Source organism: Humulus lupulus, chromosome X (assembly GCF_963169125.1).
Source record: "Humulus lupulus chromosome X, drHumLupu1.1, whole genome shotgun sequence".
In the NCBI taxonomy this organism is placed as follows: Eukaryota; Viridiplantae; Streptophyta; class Magnoliopsida; order Rosales; family Cannabaceae; genus Humulus; species Humulus lupulus.
Genome location: NC_084802.1, coordinates 43,945,392 through 43,953,860, shown reverse-complemented (window position 1 = coordinate 43,953,860; position 8,469 = coordinate 43,945,392). Strand labels below are relative to the sequence as shown.

Genomic DNA, 8,469 nt, shown 5'->3' with positions numbered 1-8,469 from the left:
AGAATTATAATTAAAGAAAGAATGAAAAAGTGGTATTTTTTATAACCTTTTTTAGCAGACCATGCCCAAACCAAGTCCAAGTCGAGCCCAAGCCATTTTGGAGCCAAGCTGCCATGTGGAATTTTCAGATTTGTTGAGCCAAGCCTCTTGCTACTTCTGATTGAGTCTCCAGCGCACGACACCTATCCCTGCCACTTTCTGACCGAGCTCTCCAGCGTGTGACACATGGCACCTGTCTCTTCTTTTCCAACTACAGCTGATACGTGGGGCCCACCATGCTGCCCACTCACTTTCCACCATCTACTGCAGCCTTTAGAGCTGACACGTGTCGACCTTGTCTCCCCAACAGCCTGCCACTTCCTTGCGCACCATTTCAGCTCGCGACACATGTCCAAGTTTGTCTTCCACTCCACCAGCAACCTTTTCAGCAAAGTCAATCTTAACTTGACACGTGTCTGACTTGTCCCATATTGCATCAAAAATTGAAGCCATTTTTCCCACTTTCTATTGCACGTTTTTACTAGTTTTAGGAGCAAAATTTCTCTATAAATAGGACCCAAAAGCTAGTGCAAATCATTAAAGATTAGAGAGCAGATTTTAGAGAGAAAAGTACACTTTGTTATTTAGTTTCTCTTTTATTTCTTTTATATTTTTGAGTGAATACAATGCCTATATTAGGCTAAATTTTCTTGTTGAAATGCTACAGTGGAGTTCATGTTCAACATTATTTTTTTCTAATATATTGATTCTCTTTGTTCTTCATTTCTATATTTGTTTCAATTAAATTTATTTTCTTCTAATTTTTATTCTAACTTTATTGGTGTCTTTTACATAATTTTATTCATGCTTTTCTTATGTAATTTAGGTTATTGATTTAATTTAGGATATTTGTTATATTATATGCTTTTTACTGCATTCTGCTATTGGTATTTTGTTGCTCTAAGGTATATAATATGATAGAGTTTAAAATTAGAAGTTAGTGTAAATTTAATTGAGAACATATTTTAAGGTGAGCTTTATTATATATATTTTCCAACTATAATTAATAGTGTAGAATTATAGTTGTGTAGAAGAAATCAATTTTATTAAAAAATATATGTTTGCATGAATGAAATTTGTGCCTTCCATGTTCTCTTTTTGAATAAAATTCCTTTTACTTTAGTGTTTAATTTTTATAAAAATTATTTTTCTCAAAGTTACATTATTTCCAAGTTTCTTGTTTCTAATTTCCTAATTTACTAATTCCTTTTGTTTGTATTTTGCCTCTCTGTGGATACGACATAGCCCGATCACTACCACCACCGCTTTAAAGTTTATTGGGCGACATCAATTTTTGCCTCTCTGAGGTAATTTTACAATAAAAGGTTAGCATAGTTGAATTATTATTTTTTTAAAAAAGCTAGAAATTTTTTATTTATTTCTATTTTTCTTCATTGCCTTGTAATTTTTAATTTCATTACGTTTTTTTCCTTTATTTATTTTTGTTATTATTTTATTTTTTTCATACTTCTAGGTTTAGAATTTTATTTTCTAGATTTATGTTTTTTTTCGTGAAAAAAGAGTATAGAACTTTGAATCATAAAATTTAAAATAAAAAAGTATTGAGAACATCTGGTAATTTTGGAATTAGAAAAATTCAAACTTGTTTTGTCTAAGAAAAATTGGTTGTTAAATAAAGTCTGTGTTAGCGTAACCCTGCAACCTTTTATAAGAACCTCGGGGAGTTCTAGGAAAGTTTTGGGCCTAAAGTGGCACCTTGGCAACCTTCTCAATTGCCCTGGGAACATTTTTGGTGTATGTTATTACACTATTACACATGTTCACTTTTAATACTTAGAATAATAAAAAAAATTAAAAATAAGAAAGTGAATGACACGAAGTAGAGACGCATTAGGGAGATTAGTGAGACAAGAAGTAGAAGCTTTAGAAAACTCTCTTAACTTGTTATTATCTTTCGTTCGCTCTCATTCACCAATTTCACCGAGACTTCTTGAACCACCTACGATGGCTCAACAAGATGAAGTCCAGCCAAGAATGCTACAGGATTATCTACATCCTACGCGTACGACCACACCTTTGTGCATAATGTATCCCACAAATATACCAAATTTAGATTTCAAACCCGAAATGATTCAACTTTTACCAACCTTCCATAGGTTGGAAAATGAGAGTCTATACGTGCACATTCAAGAATTCTAAGAGGTGGTGGCCACAGTCAACAACCGAGCTGATGTCACAAACACTGCGAGATTGAAGTTCTTTCCCTTCTCTCTAAAAGACAAAGCTAAAAGCTGGTTGTATTTCTTAAGGCCTAGATCTAATGGAACTTGGGACGAAATGACAACGACATGCTTTGCCAAATATTTTCCACCCCATAAGACTAGTAGCCTTAAAAGACAAATCTCTACCTTCAACCCGAAAGACCTTGAAACTTTCTATCAGGTATGGGAGAGGTTTAAAGATTTGTTAAATCAATGCCCACATCATGGATATGAATGTTGGATCCTGATAAGCTATTTCTACAACAGACTCACAACTGGAGAAAGATAGTTCGTACAAATGATGTGCAATGGCGAATTTCTTCAAAAAGATCCTAATGAGGCTTTTGAATATCTAAACGATCTCGCTAAAAAAATCCCACACATGGACTGGACTAAGTGCTATGGATAAACCACATTCAACAGGAGTCAGCCAACCAAGGGAAGAAGATAGCCTTAAAGCTCAAATTCAGTCTCTAACTAAACAAGTTAAGGTTCTCACAATCAAAGAAGGTAGAGGAATCCACATGGTCGCAAAAGCCAAAATGCGAGATCCATGCTTCATTTGTGGAGGGATGGAACATCAACCGAAAAAGTGCCCTACTCTTAATGAGCTAAGAGGAACAAATGAGAAACAATGTAATGCCTTAGGGGATTACAAGAAACCTTATAACCCTTTCTCAAACACTTACAATCCCTGTTGGCGCAACCATCGAAATTCAAGCTGGAAGGATACAAGCCAAGCACAAGCATCTGGGAGCCAATGGAAACCTGATCCAAAACAGCAACAACCACCAAAAGCATATATTACTAATTAAAATAACTTACAGCCAAGGAATTCTCTTGAGAACACCTTGCAAATGTTAGTGGAGGCACAACTTGAAATGAATCGTACGATCTTATCCTCCACCGAAGAGTCCAAATCCTCAAACCAAGAATTAAAATCTTGCTTTATCAAATGATGGAGGAAATGAAGGATATGAAGAGCCAAATGATGAAGTTAAACAATTCTTTGGCAATTCAAGAGCGTGATAAACTTCATGCTCAACCTTTAATCCATCACAAACATGGCACAAACCTCCAACTCTACAGACATAAATCTTAGAGAGGTTAATGCCATCACTACTTGAAGTGGTCAAATTATGGTTTCACCATCATCTAAGAATATAACCACTGCAAGTATGACAATGCTAGCTCTAGATGCTGATGCGTTGAAACAACATCCTAGTAAAGATGCCCTTCCCTCAAGCCTTGAAATCCATTGGGAAGGTACTAGAAAATCATGGTGAAATCCTAGACCTTTTGAGACAAGTAAAGATCAACTTGCCTTTGTTGCATGTGATCAAACAAGTACCGACTTATGCTAAGGTTATCAAGGATCTGTGCATCGTTAAAAGAAAGCACCATGTCAAGAAAACTGCATTCTTGACAGAACAAGCTAGTGTGTTAATTGATTGCAATACACCGCCTAAGTATAAAAATCCTGGTTTCCCACCATTTCATGCCAAAATTGGGGAACAAGAATTTGGCCAAGCTCTTCTAGACTTAGGAGCAAGTGTAAATCTCATGCCATATTCAATATACTTGCAATTAGGTCTAGGAGAACTCAATCCCACATCTGTGGTGCTACAATTGGCTGATTGATCAGTTAAGAAACCTTGGGGAATAGTCGAAAATGTCTTGATTCAAATTGAAAAATTCTATTACCCTATTGATTTTTTCATCTTGGACACTTAATCTGAAGTAAGTATAGAGTCCAAAATTCCCATCATTCTAGGTAGACCTTTCATTACAACAACAAATGCTCTCATTAACTGTAGAAATGGTCTCATGAAAATTTCTTTTGGGACCATGACTCTTGAAGTAAATGTTTTCCACATTGGGAAACAACCACCTGAAAACAATTAGTGTTTCCAAACCTTTCTAATCAATACACTTGTTTCAGAAGAGGTTGAATCGAAATACAATTCCAAAAATCTCAACCAACTCTTCCAAATTTCTGAAAGTTCTGAGCCTGATGAGTCAGAAATCAACACTGAAATCATCAAACACTCACAGGCTAGAAGAACAAAGTTTTGGAGCCCACTCTGAAAGGAACTTCCTCATGACAAAGAAAAACCAAAACCTTCCACTGAAAAAGCTCATCAACCAAAGTTGGCTCAACTTCCTGAGGGCTTAAAACATGTCTTCCTAGGAGCTGATAACACTTTTCAAGTCATAATATCTCCCAAGATCAATTCAAAATAAGAGCAATAGTTAATCAACGTGTTGCAATAACAAAGAAAATCATTAGGCTGGACAATAGCTGACATCAAAGGTATTAGTCCTTCGATTTTCTCCCACCACATTCAATTGAAATTTAGGGCTATACAACGTCGTGAACCTAAAGGAAGATTAAACCCAACGATGAAGGAAGTGGTTAAGATGGATGTCTTGAAACTTTTTGATTCTGGGATGATCTATCATGTTGCTGATAGTAAGTGGGTTAGCCCAACTCAGGTTGTTCCAAAGAAATCAGGAGTAACAGTGGTGTAAAACGATAAGGGGCACTCGTGCCTACTAAGGTCACAATTAGGTGGTGCATTTGCATTGATTATAGAAAATTAAATGTAGACACATGCAAAGACCATTTTCCACTTCCATTCATCGACCAAATATTGGAACGTGAGGTGGGTCATCCTTTCTATAGTTTTCTCGATGGTTACTCAGGGTATTTCTAAATTGAGATTGCCTTAGTAGATCAAGATAAGACCACATTCACTTGTTCTTTTGGTACTTATGCTTTTCGGTGTATGCTATTTGGCTTGTGCAATGCTCCAGCCACTTTCTAGCATTGCACAATAAGCATATTTAGTGATATATGATCGAGAAATGCATGGAAGTATTCATGGATGATTTGACAGTCTTCGGAGAATCCTTTGAATCAAACCTTCTTAATTTAGAATATGTGCTTAAATAATGTAAAAAGAAAGGCTTAGTACTTAACTGGGAGAAATGTCATTTCATGGTGCCATCTAACATAGTCTTGGGGCATGTTGTTTCAGAATGGGGAATTAAGGTAGATCAATCAAAGAATGAACTCATATCAAAGCTGCCCACCCCCAAGACTATTAAAGACATTCGATCAATCCTTGGGCATGCATGATTCTATAGGAGGTTCATACAAAATTTCTCGACAATCGCTCGCCATTTGTCAAACCTCCTAGCAAAAGACGTTTAAATGGTCACCTGAGTGTGAAGAGTCTTTTCGAACACTCGTAGAAAAAATCACTTCTACCCTTATCATTCATCCACCAGATTGGAACTTACCATTCAAAATCATAATTTCATGGGTGATGCTAGCAATTACGTTCTAACGTCCCAAAATTCCTAAGAAGGTTTAGTACCTTGGTTAGTGTGCTGAAGGGCATAATTGGAATTATGTGATTTTTAACTGAGTATATATATGTGATTATGTGAAATATATGAGTTATATAATGATATGACTACTTGTGCATGTTTACATGTATTAAATGTGCTTAAAGACCCGCTTTTGTTGAAAAGGGACATTTTCGCAATTTTGAACCGTTGAGGGTATAATTGTAATTTTTTATGCTATGTGCTTTAGACCACATTATTATGTGAATATATTTGAGATGTTCGACATGAGTCAATCCCTTTGAGAAAATTAGCGGAAAAGTCACAACGAGGATAAATATCCAACTCGGGGTGAGCCTAGGGGTATTTTGGTAATTTGGAAACTATAGGGATTTATTGGTAAATGAAATTAATGGGGAGAATAATTGGGATCAATGATTTAATTAGGAATTGTCATACAGTTTGAAGTTTAGTGGGGAATCAAGCGAAATGACCAAAATGCCCTTGGATTAGCTTTGAGGGTAAGTCAAAGCTAGGGGAAAAATGGTCATTTGACCATTAGTATAGTCAAGTTGGGGACCAAGTGTTGAGCACTTGGCTGTTACACGTACACCACCTCTTCTTTCTCTCTTGGTTTCCTCTTTGACAGGTTTTGAAGACTTTGTGCTCTCAAGCTAGTTAAGAAGAGGTTTGGGGGATTTCTTGAGGAATTTCAAGCTTCAAGGAGAAGTTAGGAGTTGTTTTGGGTCACCACTGCCTGGGGGGTTCGAAATTCTCAGCAAAGTATTCATCTTTTCTTTTTGATCATAGTTGTTCTTGGGTGTTCCTAATGCAATTTAGAGTTTTGAGGTTGTTGGGTTGTGTTTATGGGTAGATTTAGCTTGGGGATAAGGTTTGAAAATGATTTGTAGATTTGTTTCCCTTTTCTTTCCATGAGTTTGAGGTTAATTTTCAGATTGGAGGGACGCTTAAGTTTGAAAAACTCAAGATTTTATCCTTGGCATTTCTGGGTTTTGAGTGCTTTGATGATGTTTGGGGGTTCTTTGGTGATTGGGTAACCTATATTGGGGTCAAATTACTTTGAAATTGGGTTAGGAAACTTGGTTTGATGACTTTTGAAGGTCTTAGGTCAATTTTTGGCGAATGGGGGTCGGAGAAATCACAGAAAATTAAACCCATAATTCTGGGTTCGCGTAGTAGCGCCCTTGCTCCAATGTTGGGCGCCCCTGGACTATGGCATGGGTATTTTTTAGGATGCCTCTATATTCTGGGCGCCCCTGTGCTATCACCATTTCAGGATGTGTCTTTTTAAGGATTTGAGAAAAGCTTGGAGGCTCGGGGGATGGTTCCATCACCCAGATTGGTGGAATTGAAAGTCCCGAGAGCTAGGGATAGTTTTGGAATCTGTTTATGGGATTATTTCTTAATGTTGATATTATTTATGTTGTGATTAGGAGTACCGCATGGCTTGGGAAAGGAATCATGCTCGGGGTTGTATCATTTCTTGCACAGGACTTGAGGTAAGAAAATTGACATTTTCACCGTGCTTAGGGCATTGGTCCCATCATGTGAACGCGGTTATGACTGTGTATTGTACATGATTGAATTATCCTATATTTATCTGTGATTGTGTTTAATGCATCTGTTATAGTGCACTTATCTATGAATGATTTGTATAATATATTTTGGTCATCATGTTGAACGCGGGGCCAGTCGGCAAGCGTGTGTATCACAGACCGTGAAGGCATTTCTAGTTTGAGGGTGCAGTCCCCACTCGCCCGGCATGGGCCGTAAGCTTGGCACTGGCATACGCACCTCGCTGGGCTGGGCCATTCGACAAGGTTGTTTTCCTAGGCTGTGTAAATGATTTATATGATTGGAATAAATGCATTTAGTGCCTACGAAAGCATGTTGTTTATTGCTTATAATTATTTGGATATTCGTTATGCCATGTGGGATTTTCTTGCTAGGCCTTTGCTCAAGGGTGTTCTATGGTGTAGGTATGGGCAAAGTTAATGCTGATCAACCATGAGATGGAGGACTTTGGAGCAAAACATACATGTTCGGCCTACTTGGCCACCACGGTAAAGATTTATTGAGGGACTTAGTGTAAAAGTCTGAATTTTGTCGCTTAGGTCGACTGTTTGTAAAACTGTAATTGTAATTATGTTTTTGATCACATTTTTGGGGATCCCATGTAAACTCTTTTACAGTCTTAATGAAAAGTTAAATTTTTTATCCAAAATTTACTACCTAGACCTTTATGTTACTAAATTTACACTTTTGAGTCCAAATGACTCGCTTATCGAGTTAAGCACTATTTTAAACACACAGTGTAACAATCATGATTAGTAGGACGTTACATACACTATAGGGGTCGTCCTAGGTCAAAGAAGGGAAAGGAAGCCCTTTGTCGTCTACTACGAAAGTAGAACTCTTAACAACACTTAGATGAACTATTATACAACTAAAAAAAACAATTACTTGATGTAGTATTCACACTTGAAAAATTTATTTCCTACCTGATTGGTTCACCTCTCACAGTCTTTACCGACCATTCTGCCCTTAAATACCTCCTTTCCAAAATGAATGCTAAGATGAGCTTAATTAGGTGGATCCTTCTGTCACAGGAATTTTATCTGACCATAAAGGACAAGAAATGAGTTGAAAATGTGGTATTAAACCATTTGTCTCATCTTGAGTTTTTTTATTCTACTGATGGCCCAACCATTCGAGATGACTTCCCTGATGAACATCTCTTTGCAGTCACCAAGTTGCCATGGTACACTCATATCATCAATTACTTAGAGACTGGCGAAATTCCTTATGCCTGGAATGCACAAGATAAACATAA

At 36.9% G+C, this 8,469-nt stretch overlaps 1 long non-coding RNA gene and 1 other non-coding gene across 2 annotated transcripts; one reads left to right on the top strand and one right to left on the bottom strand.

The window, feature by feature from the left end:
• The first annotated feature begins 987 nt into the window (after positions 1-987).
• LOC133804653 (uncharacterized) lies at positions 988-8,119 on the top strand. The gene is made up of 4 exons (XR_009878563.1): positions 988-1,364; positions 7,070-7,135; positions 7,329-7,456; positions 7,616-8,119. It is a non-coding gene; the product is annotated as an uncharacterized LOC133804653 (long non-coding RNA).
• Positions 2,386-2,492, bottom strand: LOC133807563 (small nucleolar RNA R71). Its single transcript, XR_009879469.1, has one exon. It is a non-coding gene; the product is annotated as a small nucleolar RNA R71 (small nucleolar RNA).
• Positions 8,120-8,469: the final 350 nt, after the last annotated feature.